Consider the following 13,615-nt stretch of genomic DNA (forward strand, 5'->3'; position numbering starts at 1 on the left):
AGAGTCTCAAATTACCTAACTGCAGCACTTGTGCCAGGATTTGTTCTCAACTTTTCTGGAATGAATCTGAATTACTGTTCGTAGGTTGAAAACAAAATAAGATTTGATCCATAGAGTCAAATCTCATGATTTATTGACACATTTGGAGTATCAAGTGTTAGCTATCCAAGTGATTCCACTTCATTTCAGATTAGGCAATTTTACCTCTATTCCAGCCTCACCATGAAATTTCAATTCTGCACAGTAAACTTCACTTCTATTTATGTATAATGAATACTGCTGAACAACTGCCAGAGCTGGCTATATTCCAGACATGGGTGAAATGATTCAGTACATGATTTGAAAAGTCCTTACCTTACATGGCTCATGGAAGTGTAACTAAGCTACTTGATGTAATTACTATTTTGCCTGAGCAAGGTTTGTAAAGATGAAGTGAAATTTTGTAGAAAACCAAGCTGAGAGAGTTAAGGTATGACTTAAAACATCTTTTTATATGTCAGATTTGTAATTTTTTAATGTTTGTCTCAGAGGCATCCTTATCTCTTTGTGATAATTTTTAACATTATAAATTATTAATTCACTATTTCAATACCTTGTTCCCTGCCCTCCCCCCCCCCACAGCATTCACAACTGATAATATTGAAAATCAAAATAGAATATTTTTCTACAGAATTTGTTCTCCGAACTAGGGAATTGAGGCTCCTATGGATGACAGGAGATCAAACCCGATTTCATTCCAATGGTGACCCTGAAAGTAATCACCAGCCTATCTTGCCAACTTCTGAATCAGCCACTATATCTATGTCCTTAACACTAGCTTGATCTGCAGACATTAATAAGTGAATGTTTATTTTCATGCTGCAAAAATCTTCACCTCCCAGTCTCTGCATATTAAAGCACTCTTAAAGCAGTTGGATGCTTTTGGGGGGAGAAGGGGGTCATTTGTTAAACCTATAAATGCTACAGCTGTAGTCTGTTTTTGTTAAAATATTCTTTGGTCTATGTCAATTGTAATTGTGACCCAAGATGGTTTTCACCAAATTAAGAATCAAGTTTGACTTTCTTTTGGATGGTTACTCATCTGATGACAGTTAAGAGATGCATTGATACTGACAGCTTGCTTGGTTTCTCTGGCAGCAGCATGGAGCTGAGGGACACCTGGAGCTATTCCTTGAAGTCAGAGACATTTGCAGGTGTTTACACCATCTATTGAAGAAAGGAAAGAGAGAGCAAGAGAGAGAGAGAGAGAGCGAGCGCTGAGGAAACAGCCTCTCTCCATGATTAAAAGGAGCAAACTTAGTTTTGACAGATTCCAGCTATAACCTTGGATAGCTGTAGCCAACTTGAGTCTTTTATAGTTGTAGCCAACTTGAATCAGATCCTTAGAATATTAAACATGAAAAAGTTTACTTCAGCTCTAACTTTCAGGTTGCACATGGCTTGATATTTGAATACAAAGGGGGGAAATCTCAGAATCTTTCTGCTCTGGCATTAACTCAGAGCTAAAAATAATGTCGGACCCCACCTATTTTGAAAGTTTGTTTTCATGTCCCTAGTCAGATCTGCAGTCAAACCTACTCTGTGCTAAAGTAACTGACTTCAGTGGCACTGTAGGAGTCCACTTTAGAGGCAGATCTGGCTGAGAATTGAGTTTAAGGCATCCTCCTCCTTATGTGGCATTCATTTGTTTTAACTGGCTAAGGCTCTTTACATAAGAAAGAGAGACCTTCATTCTTGTCACTCTTTCTGTCTTAAAATCCAACTCTTACATCTAATATTTTTAAGATTGGTGGAAATGCAGCCAGAGAAAAGAAACTAATGTCATTACGATTAACAGGAGAGAAGAGAGTGCGAAGCTCCAAAAAGAAAGTTGGTCATGACAGCTGTTCTCCAAAGTGAAAGTATAGTTCAAACTTTTGTCCTGACAGATTTTTATTCTTTTTAGATTCTAGTTAGTTTATCTTTTAATTCAGTTATCCTGTGCCTCCCCAAATGCTCACTCTTTTTCTCTCCCTTAACCCCTACCCCCATTTCTTGCAATAGCAGATGGGATATTTCCTGTGGAATAAATGTTTGGAATGTGCCTGTGTGTTTACAATATTGGCTGACAGGGAAAGGCGAGCATGGCCAGCCTCGGCGGCGGCAGCACCTGATGCTGATGAAAATGTTTTCCATCACCTCACATGGGCCGAGCAAAGATAGCACAACAGTGAGGTCAGGCATGAGGGATAAGTAGCAATGCCTGCCTTGAGGCAGCTTGAAAAAAAAAGACAATAACAATGGGGGAAAAAAGCAGCTAACAGGTTTGCTTCATTGTCCCCAGGAACCTGTTATTGTAACAGAAACAAGAAAAGAAAAATGATATTAGCTGAGTTAAAAGAAAACAAGTTGCAGAGCTCTTTGGTTTTCAAGTTGGAGGTGTGTGTCCCTCTGAATACAGGGAGGCTGAAAAGGACCTTACTGGCAAACTTCTTTGAAGTGGCCATTCATGGAAATTAGATTTATTATGGGTATTTGTGTGTTGTTACTCTACAGAGGAGCAGCTTATAATGCACACAATCTCTTAAAACGCTGATGTTGTTAATGTGTATTTTTTTTTAAGAGAAAGGATTTAGCCTCATTAGAAATTTTTAAGATCATTTTCAGGTACACCTCTCTGTGAAATGTATTTTATATTAAATAAGATGGTTTTTTAAAGCTTGATTTCTTTCTTTCTTTTTTTTTGGAAGATCCTATTTAAGTATTTTAGTTGAGTAGTAATAATATTGGATAGTAGGATATTGTGAGATAAATTCTACCGCAGAGGAATTTATATCAGGACATCTCATTGCAAACTCACAATTATTTCTATTTTATAACAAGGTTTAGTTCAAACATGTAGGTACAAGATTGTAATATTTTTGAAACAACGAGAATGACAAAAAATGGTTGGCATAACATGCACATTCATGTACAGTATAGGGATGTTCAAATACCTCCTCCTGTAATCCAGACACTAATGTATCCTTTATACATAATCCAAGCATTAATGAGTCTATACATTCAAGATTCCTGCTTGTGTGGAGAAATAGTTATATTATATGCATATGTCTAGGGTCCCTTCAGACTAGTACCAGATGTAGAAATGTCCAGCTCCACTATCATGCACAATGGGTATGTTTCAAGGGGATACAGAATGGATTGTTTATACACTGCTCATGTGACTGTTCACACCTGAGCTCTTTGCAGGTTTATATGTGCATACAGTGCATGTACAAAACACGTACATATACAGTATATGTATAAAATCAATAACCTACATTGATTTTTTAGAATGCTTATCCACAGAAGTGTATCAGTTGCAAGGCTAAAGTCCTTACACTGAACACCAAGAATTCTGTTACGGTTGGTAATGACTGAACTCTGGTTAGAATGGGGTCTGCCTATACTTTCTATGTAAGCATAACACCTAAACAGTTGCAATGATCAAAAGCTGAATGCCTAATAAAACTTCACTGAAAATCATTCTTCTCAAGGAAATATTTATTGCAGTGATGTCCGGTAATATATTTTTTCCTATACATTTTGAAATTGATGCTCTGTACTCTGACTCATCAGGCAATACATGCAAAGATGAACAATTGTGTAGGCATCTACTGAGTCTGATACTTAGCTTCTTATTACTTCTGGGCCATGTGTCAGTTTCTGTTAAAATTTGCTCAAGATAAATAAAAATGGCAAACCTATATGGCTCTACCTGTTGGTTATACATATCATGTTTTATTCCAGTCGAAAGGATAAATTAGTGAAATTAGATTCTTAATGGCTTCAGAGTGTTTAAATTAAAACCATATTAGGGACATTATTATATCCATACTGTTATTACTACATCCATGTTATTATGGACATAGGGACAAAGCCCTCTCAATCATTTTACAAGTCTGGTGTAAAATCAGGACTCTTGGTACAGCAAGCACAGAAGCTGTTTATTAACTGAAGGCTGGATGGCCAGTTTTCTGCCCACAAGACCCAGTTGCTGTAAGAGGGAGGTGGACCTATGCCTATGGATGGTGGGTGTGGTTGGCACTGGTTTTAGTACTGGCAATGTGTAAGGCTAGTATTCCATTGTCTTTTTGATTGGCAGACTAACAGGAATGTGATTGAGATAGGAAGGAGTGGGCATGGAGAGAATCATCTAAATTATGCCTTGGTTAGTTTTTCAAACCACTGTTTGATGGACTAGCAGAAGCACATTGTAAGAAGGAAGGCAACTGAGTGGGTAAATTTTATGAGAAAAGCTTCTTGGAAATTAAGGAATCTATACTAAAAGTTTCCAAAGGTTCCATACAGTCCATGGATTGCCCATATGTCATGTAATCTACAACAACATGTGAGAAGAGGCATTCTGTGTGTATGTGTGCATGAAGAGAGAGAGAGAGAAATAGCCTTACTCCTGGTTCTGTAACAACTATCCTAAAAGCTTCCACATGTAAATAAATAAATTGGCTATATTACTGTAGTTCCCTTGTTTATTCAAACTATATGCGGAACATATATTGAGGGAGGCTAGATTGGAAGAAGATGAGCAAGTTTTTAAAACTGGAGGAAGAAACATCAGTACTTGTTTAGCGACCACAATTGGGACTGGCAACTCCTGAAGTTTAGCAGGCCCCCACCCTTTTAACCTTCCAAAAAGTACTTAAGACCTGGCTTTTCCCCTAAGCACTGGGGTAGGGTGAGATTGATGAGATGAACTTGTCGTGGGCTGTGTGTGAAAGTTTAGCTATGGTGCTAAGTTTTGTTTTATTTTAGTTTTAGTTTTGGTTTTAAAACTTCTGGTTTTAATATTTTTTATTGTACATAGACGTTGTTTCATCTTTTGGTTATGAGACACCTGGAGTTTGGTACAAGATGGGTAGCTATATAAATGTTTTAAATAAAATAAATAACCTTGATTGTTAAGCAAAGTGGTTGCTAAGTGAAACCACAACTGTGCTAATGATCTTACTTCAGCTTCCCTTTGCTTTACAGACCTGAGAAGGTCATAAATATGAGGATTGGTTGTAAAGTTACTTCTTCATCACCATCATAACTAGGAATGTTTGCTAAATGAGGACTACCTGTATGTAGCACTATACTGATCATACTATTCTTATGTCTGAAAATACAAATGAACTGCAAGCTCTAGTCATGAAGGTCAAGGGGCACAGTGGAAAAATGGAACTAAGATTAAATATACAGAAGACTAAAGTAATGACAACAGTTACAGCAACCAACTATAAAATTAACAATGAAGACACTGAAGTGGTGGATAGTTCTACTTCTAAGGTTTGACTATCAGCAGTAAAGGAACCAGCAGTCAATAAATATGCTATAGACTAGACTTGGTAAGGTAGCAATGAAGGCCCTGAAAAAGATATCCAGATGTTTCGACATGTCTATGCCTACAAAGATCAGAATTGTGATGGAAATGGTTTTCCCTGTGACATCTGTAGAAGCAAAAAGTTTGGCTTTGAGGAAGCAAGGTAGAAACTTTGGTGTTAATGAAGACTCCTGAAAATACCATAGATATGCAAGGAAAACAAAACAAAGCAATTATTGAACAAATGAATCCAGAGTTCTCTCTTGAGGCATAAATGATCAGGGTCAAATTACCATATTTTGGACACATGAGCTCTCTTGAAAAATCTGTAACACTGAGAAAGATGGAAGGAAAGAGAAGAAGAGGATGACCAGCAGCAAGGTGGATGGACTCAGTTACAGTGGCGAAGGGTGCTTTATTGGAAGATCTGAAGGGCCAGATTGGGGACAGATCATCCTGAAGAAGGTCTATCTATGTAGTCAATGTCGACTTGACGGCACATAATCAATCATCAATTATTGCAGTTGGCAACAATACTGCACAAACAATTTTTTGGTTCTTGGATCTTATTTTTCAGTAAAATCAAACAGAAGAGTTTGAATAGGGACAGCCCTGTGTCATTTTACTTAAAAGCAGGTGGTGGAGAAGAAACACATACTCATTTGAATATGGATTATAACTCAGCTCCAGAGAGAAAATTATATGGACTCAGGCAGTTGGCCATTACTTTAATGATTCCTAAAATGCAATATGTAAATCTATTTTGGATAAAGACATGCAATCTTTCTCTCTTCCCTTACATACAAAAAATGTTTGTTTTATTGGCTTCTGCAAAGGCTAACATTGCTTAGGGTTGGAAAGGAAATGTGTTATTTAATAATAAACAAACAAATGCCAAATGAATTAACATATTGCACTGTTGGTTATTGTAGGCTGCACATCCAGCGTATTCCTTGCTTTTTTGTTGGTAAGGCCTTTGGGCAAACATCAAAATGAGTTAAAGGGTGGAGTTTAATTCCAAAATTGCTCAGAGCTTTTTCTATCAGATGTCGAGCAAATTCCAGAGAAATAGGTGATGTCAGAAAAACAGAAAGCAGAGAATCCAGCAAATGTATGTAGTCATAATTGCTCTATTAAAAAACAAAATAAAACCTCTTTGTCATCATAAAATCTCCTTGTGCTTTTACTGAGTTAAAGCAGCCTTTGCCCAGCTGGTGCCTTCCATCTCTACTGGACATCAACTCCCATTCATTCTCAGCCAATTGGGAATTATGGGAGTTGCTTGTAAACATCACTTTCCAGCAAATACTCTAGCTGGGGATTATGGGAGCTGCTGTCAGACATATTCATCCCCTGATAACATGATGGGAATTGATGTTAAATATATTAATTCTCAGCTAATTTGTAGGCTGGGTATTATAAGCATCGTTATCCATCACTTCTGGAATATGACAAATCGGTAAAAGCTACCTTAATAGACCATTCATTCTCCTGGATAGAGGAGTTCTACAGAGTTAGATCAACAGACCTCTCTTTCTAAATACCTTGCAACTGCAATGCTTTGATAGTATTCTTGTTTGTATTATGCTTTCATAGAATCACAGTGTCCTAGAGGTGGAAAAGGGCCATTTAGAACCCCATGTTCAGCGCAGGGCTCCAGATGAAAGCATAACTGGAAGATGGCAGTCCCACCTCTGTTTGAATACATCCCCTGAACGTGAGTCTACTACTCTTTGGGGTGCTGGGTCTCACTGCCCATTCTTTGCCTTAGGAACAACTTACCCAAAAGACCAGAATTTGCAGTGGCAATACTTGCAGCAAAACATTGCTTTGCTTTATGCCACATTGTTTTAATGTGTTGACTGCATTTTAGTTACTTATGATTAATTATTAGCTGCCACAGAACTAGAAATACTGAAGGTTCAGATATAATTTTTAATAAATTAGGAAGCAAACAGAATTATTTGTTAATCATTTGTTAATTATTTTTGATGCACATATAATATTTATATCACAGAGATTGTTATAATATTGCATTGTATCTGAACTTGGTTTTTGAGTTGCAAACAGGTCATTATCATACTAGTTAACATCATCAGTGAAATGGTTTTGGAAAAGTGAGGTTCATTGGTAGGAGTTAGATATGCTATAATATTCTACAATATATAATAAATAAAATAGAGAATGCTATCAAACATCATGTAGCAAATGTCCCCTCATACCGATTTCCAAATACACCCAGTTCTAAAGCTATTCAGAAAGCCATTAATTAAATCTGGTCTAAAACTGTAATAAAGTTTATTGTATTGAATCTGCTCTCTTGTGTTATACAATCAAAGAAAGCCTAACTACAAGAAGGCACAAAAAACAGCAGTCCCAAAATTCCTCAATTTTGTTTTAAAATGAAAAGCCCTGCATGAAGAAAAAGTTTTTCCTTGGTCCCAAAAAGGCCACAAAGTTGGTGCCAAGCAAACTTCTCAGAGAAGGCCAATATGTCATTGCCAAAAAGGCCCGGTCCTTTTTTGAGGAAAACCCTCAGAACACACCCTGATTGTACAGTATGCATAGACAGATATGAAAGAAGGCAATATTTCAGATCAACACGGTCTGGCAATGGACTGGGAATCAGCATAGCTGACAAAGCACAGTAGTATATAATCAAACCCAAATGCAGTTATGCCAGTTATTTATTGTATAATTCTAAACTATTTTTAAGGGCAGCCTCATGTATAACACATTGCAGAGGTCTAATGGGTGGTCATCAGAATGAAATGCAAGCCATGTCCCTTTTCTTCATGTGTTACAACATCATACGCATACCTCCACTACTTCAGGTAGTCCTTGTTTAGCAATTGCCTTATTTAGTGACTGTCTGCAGTTACAACGGTGTTGAAAAAGTAACTTTGTGACCAATCCTCGCATTTACGACCTTTGCAGGCCTGTCAAGCAAAGGAAAGCTGAAGTAAGATCAGAATCACAGTTGTGGTTTCACTTAACAACTGCTTTGCTTAACGACCAAATTGCTGGTCCCAATTGTGGTTGCTAAGTGAGGACTACATGTATGTCTGAGCTTAAAAAGAAAGCTAATGATGATCAGCAAAAATGATCTCAAGAGTTACAGAAACATTCCAGCATTAAAAATATTGTTTCATCTATACAATTGCGAAAGGCCCTCCAGACCCAGACTTTCAATTTGCTGATTCATATCAGTATAGGAAAGCTGACTTGTAATGGTGGCGTTGCTGTGTTTTGGGCAGCTACATTTGAGAGCTGGTTTAGTTTGTGTGCATGCAGGGGATCAGATGATCTTGGGTTGCGGATATGTGTGCATATATGGAGGTAGCTGACTGTTTTATAAGGACTGCTGGTTATAGTATATATGCCAGATTAAGTGATGGAGCTGGGATTCCGATTTTACTGTGGAAATAAAGCAAAAACAAAATGATATAGGAAAGCTGTGCCTGCTTTTAAAGCAGCTGTAAAGTGGGATCCTCCTCTGAATTTGATTGGAAAAATGTAGCTGGTGAGGCAAGTGTTTAACATAAGGAAGTAAAAAGACCCTACTGGTTAAGACTGCAAATCGCTCCAGTGGATCTAAACAACATTCTGCCTCCTGAGGTAGGAAACCAGATGCCCATGAAAAGTCAATGGACGAGACATGAGCACCCTCCTGGTTGCATGCCCCACTAAATGGTATTGAAAAACATATTGCTTCTGATATTAGCAATAATACATAGCTCTTGCAACTAATAGCCACTGATAGTCTTATCTTCTGTACCCCTGCATATTGGTTTGATACTCTTTTAATACTGTCCAAGTTGGAAGCCATCACTACCTCTTGTGGAAGCAAATGCTGTAATTTGTTTATGTACTATGGGAAGAAGTACTTTTTAAAAATCTGTCTCAAATCTTCCACCATACTGTTTCAGTGGATAGCCACAGGTTCTAGTATTAAGAGGGAAGAAAAGAATTCTATCCTGTTTCTCTATACTGTGTAATTTTTTATCCATTTCTACTGTAAGTCAAAAGTCCCCAAACATTGCCCCTTGATCATTTAGACTGATCTTTCCTGCATACCCCATTGTATTCATAATTGTAATTTCCACTACAGAGCCTGTCTGAAGAAAAAAAAATGAGCAAAACCTACATTGTGCCTTTTTTTTTTAAAAAAAAAAAGCAAACTAAAATGCTTATAATTGGGTGGGAGGGATTGCCGCTCTTAATAATATTATTGGTACTCTGATTAAAGTAAATCAGACACTCGCTGATTTTTAAATTGCTTTATTTTTTTTTAAAAGGAAGTAATTTTCATCATCATATCTATTTTGGCCCTTAATCTATTTGTAGGTTGTGCCTTTTCTGTGTCAGATATGAAGGGTGCATGTTTGGCCACGACATCTGCTTGCATATGTAAATGATTCTTGTGTGGGAAATTAAATCTGGCAATGTCATGTGTTGGCTGTGGTTGTGCAAAGACTGTGTAAAGAGGCTGTGATGAAGATATTTTTCTTTGGTTATAAGCAAGGAAGGATGTGTGTGTATGTGTTGATTCATTTGTGTGGTGGTCTTGGAAGGTGCTGTTGGCATATGTGACTCTGTATCAACTTTTCTCTTTAGCTCTCCGAAGGAATGAAAATCTGGGGAGACGATGCTGAAGTAGCAGCCAAAGGCTGTAAAATCTGAGGTCAAAATGCAAAGGAAAAAGTGACAAGGGGAAAAGCGAGGTCTACTCCATCTTGCAGGGACTCTTCTGGAATGTGTTTGCTTGCCAGGATATGCAATGCAGAAGAGTGTGTGTTAGCAGCAGTGTTGAGTTAGTAATATGAACCCTATACAAATACCTCCAGGGCAGACAGGTCCATTTCAGGCTGTGTTTATTTAATAAAGAGCCAGTGAAGTAACTGCAATTTCATTGTCAATTTACTAATGCGTTACAGTTATGTTTCTTAACCTCATTGTTTGGGCTCAGAAGCCAGTGATACCCAGCCAGTGGCCCCCCTCCCCCTTCCTTCTTGGAGTGTAAAACACATTTTATTATGACTAGAGAGCCTTTTATTTATTAAAAGCTTGGGATTAAAGACCCTCACCAATCCTCCTCTGTGCACATACCCAGTTAGTCAATGGATTGGTATATTAATCTATACAAACCTCTCGCTGTCATTTTATATATGTGTGTGTGTTTTGTGTGTGTGTGTGTGAGAGAGAGAGAGTACATTTATATATAAATATATTTACACCCACACCCACACCCACACAGGTACATTTGCTGAACAACCTTCTTGTCTTCATCACAGATTCACATTTCAAAAGTTATTCTGAGGAGAGTGGAAATAAATAAATAAATAAATAAACCTCCTACAACCAGAGAATGGCTATATCGTTGTTTGAAGAAGTTAGTCACACCTTTTGGACAAAAATCCAGGTAACTGAAACAGTGTCCAGAAACAGCAGCCCGTTCATGAATATACATCCATCTATTTTTTACACAAGAAATGCACACGGCTATCTTGCTGTGGATCCTGTAACATTTATATTGTGTCAGCAAATCCTTGTTGAGATCCTATATACTCCCAGCAAAGAAAATAATATAACTTCAGACAGATAATAAAAGAAAGGAACACAGCTAGACACACCTCTAGCTTCTCTAGGAATACCACTGACATTTGTCAATCACAGTGAAGCATGTGGATGAGGACATCCGGCCTATTCAGGAATCCCCTGCTTTTATTTTCTATTTTTAATATTATTTTAATTTGTTCTATGAAAGTTGTGTATCATTACTCCCAACTGATGGAACGCATTAATTACTCTTTATATTTTTAAAAAAAATTCACACACCCCTCCATACTACTACTACGATTGCTAGCACTAATGGCAATAAAAATGGTATTTGCATAGTATTTCTCATGCCTTACTCATTTACAGCAATCTGATAAGACTATCTTATCTCAGTCTTCCCTTGCCAGCCTTCCTCTCATGAAACCTTTTCCTCCAGGTTCTCAGGCCTCTGAAACATGGTTCAGGGATTGCATGGAATATTGCTAAGAGTGGGCAGCATTAAACCCTTTTGCAGTTTCTGTTCCCCTGGTAGAAAGATGCTATTAGAGAAACCCTGGTATCTTAATCTTCCTCTTCTACATAGATGGAGGCAGAAGCTCTGAGATTCAGCGACAGGCATTCTTATCTTTCCAAAAGCAGATTGGATATAGCATGTCTGATTTAAGAGGCAAGGAGGAAAAAGATAAAACTCATTTTATATTTTTCAAAGTTTTGAAAAGGGATCCTTCTACCATAATAAAGTTTGTGAATATTTCATGGATGTAAATTGTTTTTATTCCCTGCTATTGATAGTGAAACAGTGTTCATTTTGCCTTCTAAAACTGGGATGAAAAGCTTAAGTACTCTTTAATTTGAGTAAAAAATTAAAAGATACTTAAAACAGAATCCTGACTTTTAGTTCTTGCAGAGCAGTATACAGAAGCATAACATTACTAGCATTTTTTTCCATTTCACTTCCTATCAGTTCTTTTGCAGAATTTATAGAATTAAACTTTCAACATTCAATACGTGATTCATCCCTGATTATGAAACTTTGTTTCACATCTCTTCCCCATCCACATTTCTTTGTAAATATTCTCTGAATACAGTCTATGTGCAAAACCTTAAAATACAATTGTGTTTTAGGAAATACTGATTAAGAGGAGTTAAGCCACTGATATAAGGACGAAATGATGAATAAGGAGGGATGAATAGATAGTCATTTTTGATAGCACAATCCTATACATGTCTATTCAGAAATACTGAATTCGGTTTAGGGCTACTCAAAAGTAAGAGGGAAAAAAGGCATGCAGAGTCAGACCAATATAGAGGGGTTGGAGGAGCTCCATTTTTTGGAACAATTATTTCATTTCAGGTGAAGGGGGCGAGGAGAACAAAAGGAATAAGGCTGATCTTTGGAACAATGGTGTTTTTCTCCCCATTAGAAAAAGCAGATAAAAGTAAGGATAATTATGGTTTTGCGGTTCCTGTTGCATTTTTACTGTCAAACTGAATTCTTAGGCTCACTGACAAAACTAAGCCCAAGAAAACAAAACAATTCCTGCTGAAGAGAAGTAGGAACAATGGCTTCACACTTTTAGCATTTCATACTGGAAAAATGAAGAATACTATATTCCAAATTTGAAACTGTTTTTTAAAAATCAATCATATTGCAAATTTATTTATGTGATCTGTTAGTTCTATATAGGGGAAAACTCCTTAAACAAGCGTTGTTACACTTTTTTGAAATGCATACTTATGTTCCTTGAAGTGCTAGTTCAGTTATCCAGAAGCCTATCCATTGGTAAGCTGTTGATAAGTATGGATGAATATTATCATGATGTGTGAAAGACAAACATCAAATGGTATCTTTCTGCTGATGTTCATTAGGTTTTCTCCTTTTATTTAGGAATTACCTGTCTGGAAGCCATTGCTGAACTGTCTTCTGTTAGACAGTATCATCCTCTTCATATCATAAATTTCAGTGACACTTACTCCAAGGTAAGGTTGTATGATAGGGAGGTACAACTTTTTTCCAAGTTGAGGTTCTACTTGGCCAGAGCGGCATAAGAAGGCTGTACTCCAAAAAGCCATGGGAAGAGCCAAAACAAAATCTAAATTTGATTTCATTTCATTCAGTATTAAATTAAGATTCATTTAATATGAATCTTCCCCAGTTATGGAATAATTTTCCCCATCTGTCGGATTAAATTTTTCACATCTGTCAGATTAAAAAATACACTGTTTGGCAAGTCTTTGGGAGCCATACTCACGATTTTTAGAAGCTATGTTTGGTTCTAGGGCCTCATCCTATGTCCCTTTGTGGTAGAGGATTGCCATATGGGATAAATTAGGGTGGGAGAGAAGAGATAACATGAAATCAGACTCTGATTTGTTTTCTGATCTAGCATCTGTTCAAAATAATGGTTTATAATTTTGAGGTCACTCTTAGACACTGCAGATTTAACCATACAGGTCTGCATTTTATTTTTTTCTCATACACGTTTGTATGTAAACTTTCTGAGTCTGAAGTAGCAGTCTTTCAGGCATGGAACAAAACTGTTTTACTAAACTATCTCTCCCCTCTAACAATGCACAGAAGGCAGTATCTAGTGCAAACCGTTGCCATCTCTTTTCTCACTCTGTTCTTTCATTAAGCCACCATGAAAAGGTACAGTTTGGGCTTTGAGCCATGTTTAGTAACAGAATGACGCCACAGTATAAGGTGTCAACAGA

At 37.2% G+C, this 13,615-nt stretch overlaps 1 long non-coding RNA gene across 1 annotated transcript in view; it reads left to right on the forward strand.

The window, feature by feature from the left end:
- Positions 1 to 348: 348 nt before the first annotated feature.
- LOC148214215 (uncharacterized) overlaps positions 349 to 13,615 on the forward strand; it is a 71,891-nt gene continuing 58,624 nt past the window's right edge. The window contains exons 1-2 of the long non-coding RNA XR_015798585.1: positions 349 to 469; positions 12,789 to 12,880. This is a non-coding gene — a long non-coding RNA (uncharacterized LOC148214215). The remainder of the gene's footprint in view (positions 470 to 12,788; positions 12,881 to 13,615) is intronic.

This window comes from Python bivittatus, unplaced genomic scaffold (assembly GCF_059951505.1).
Source record: "Python bivittatus isolate LINGU-HERP-01145 unplaced genomic scaffold, Pbiv_v1 ctg000700_np1212, whole genome shotgun sequence".
NCBI classification, from domain to species: domain Eukaryota; kingdom Metazoa; phylum Chordata; class Lepidosauria; order Squamata; family Pythonidae; genus Python; species Python bivittatus.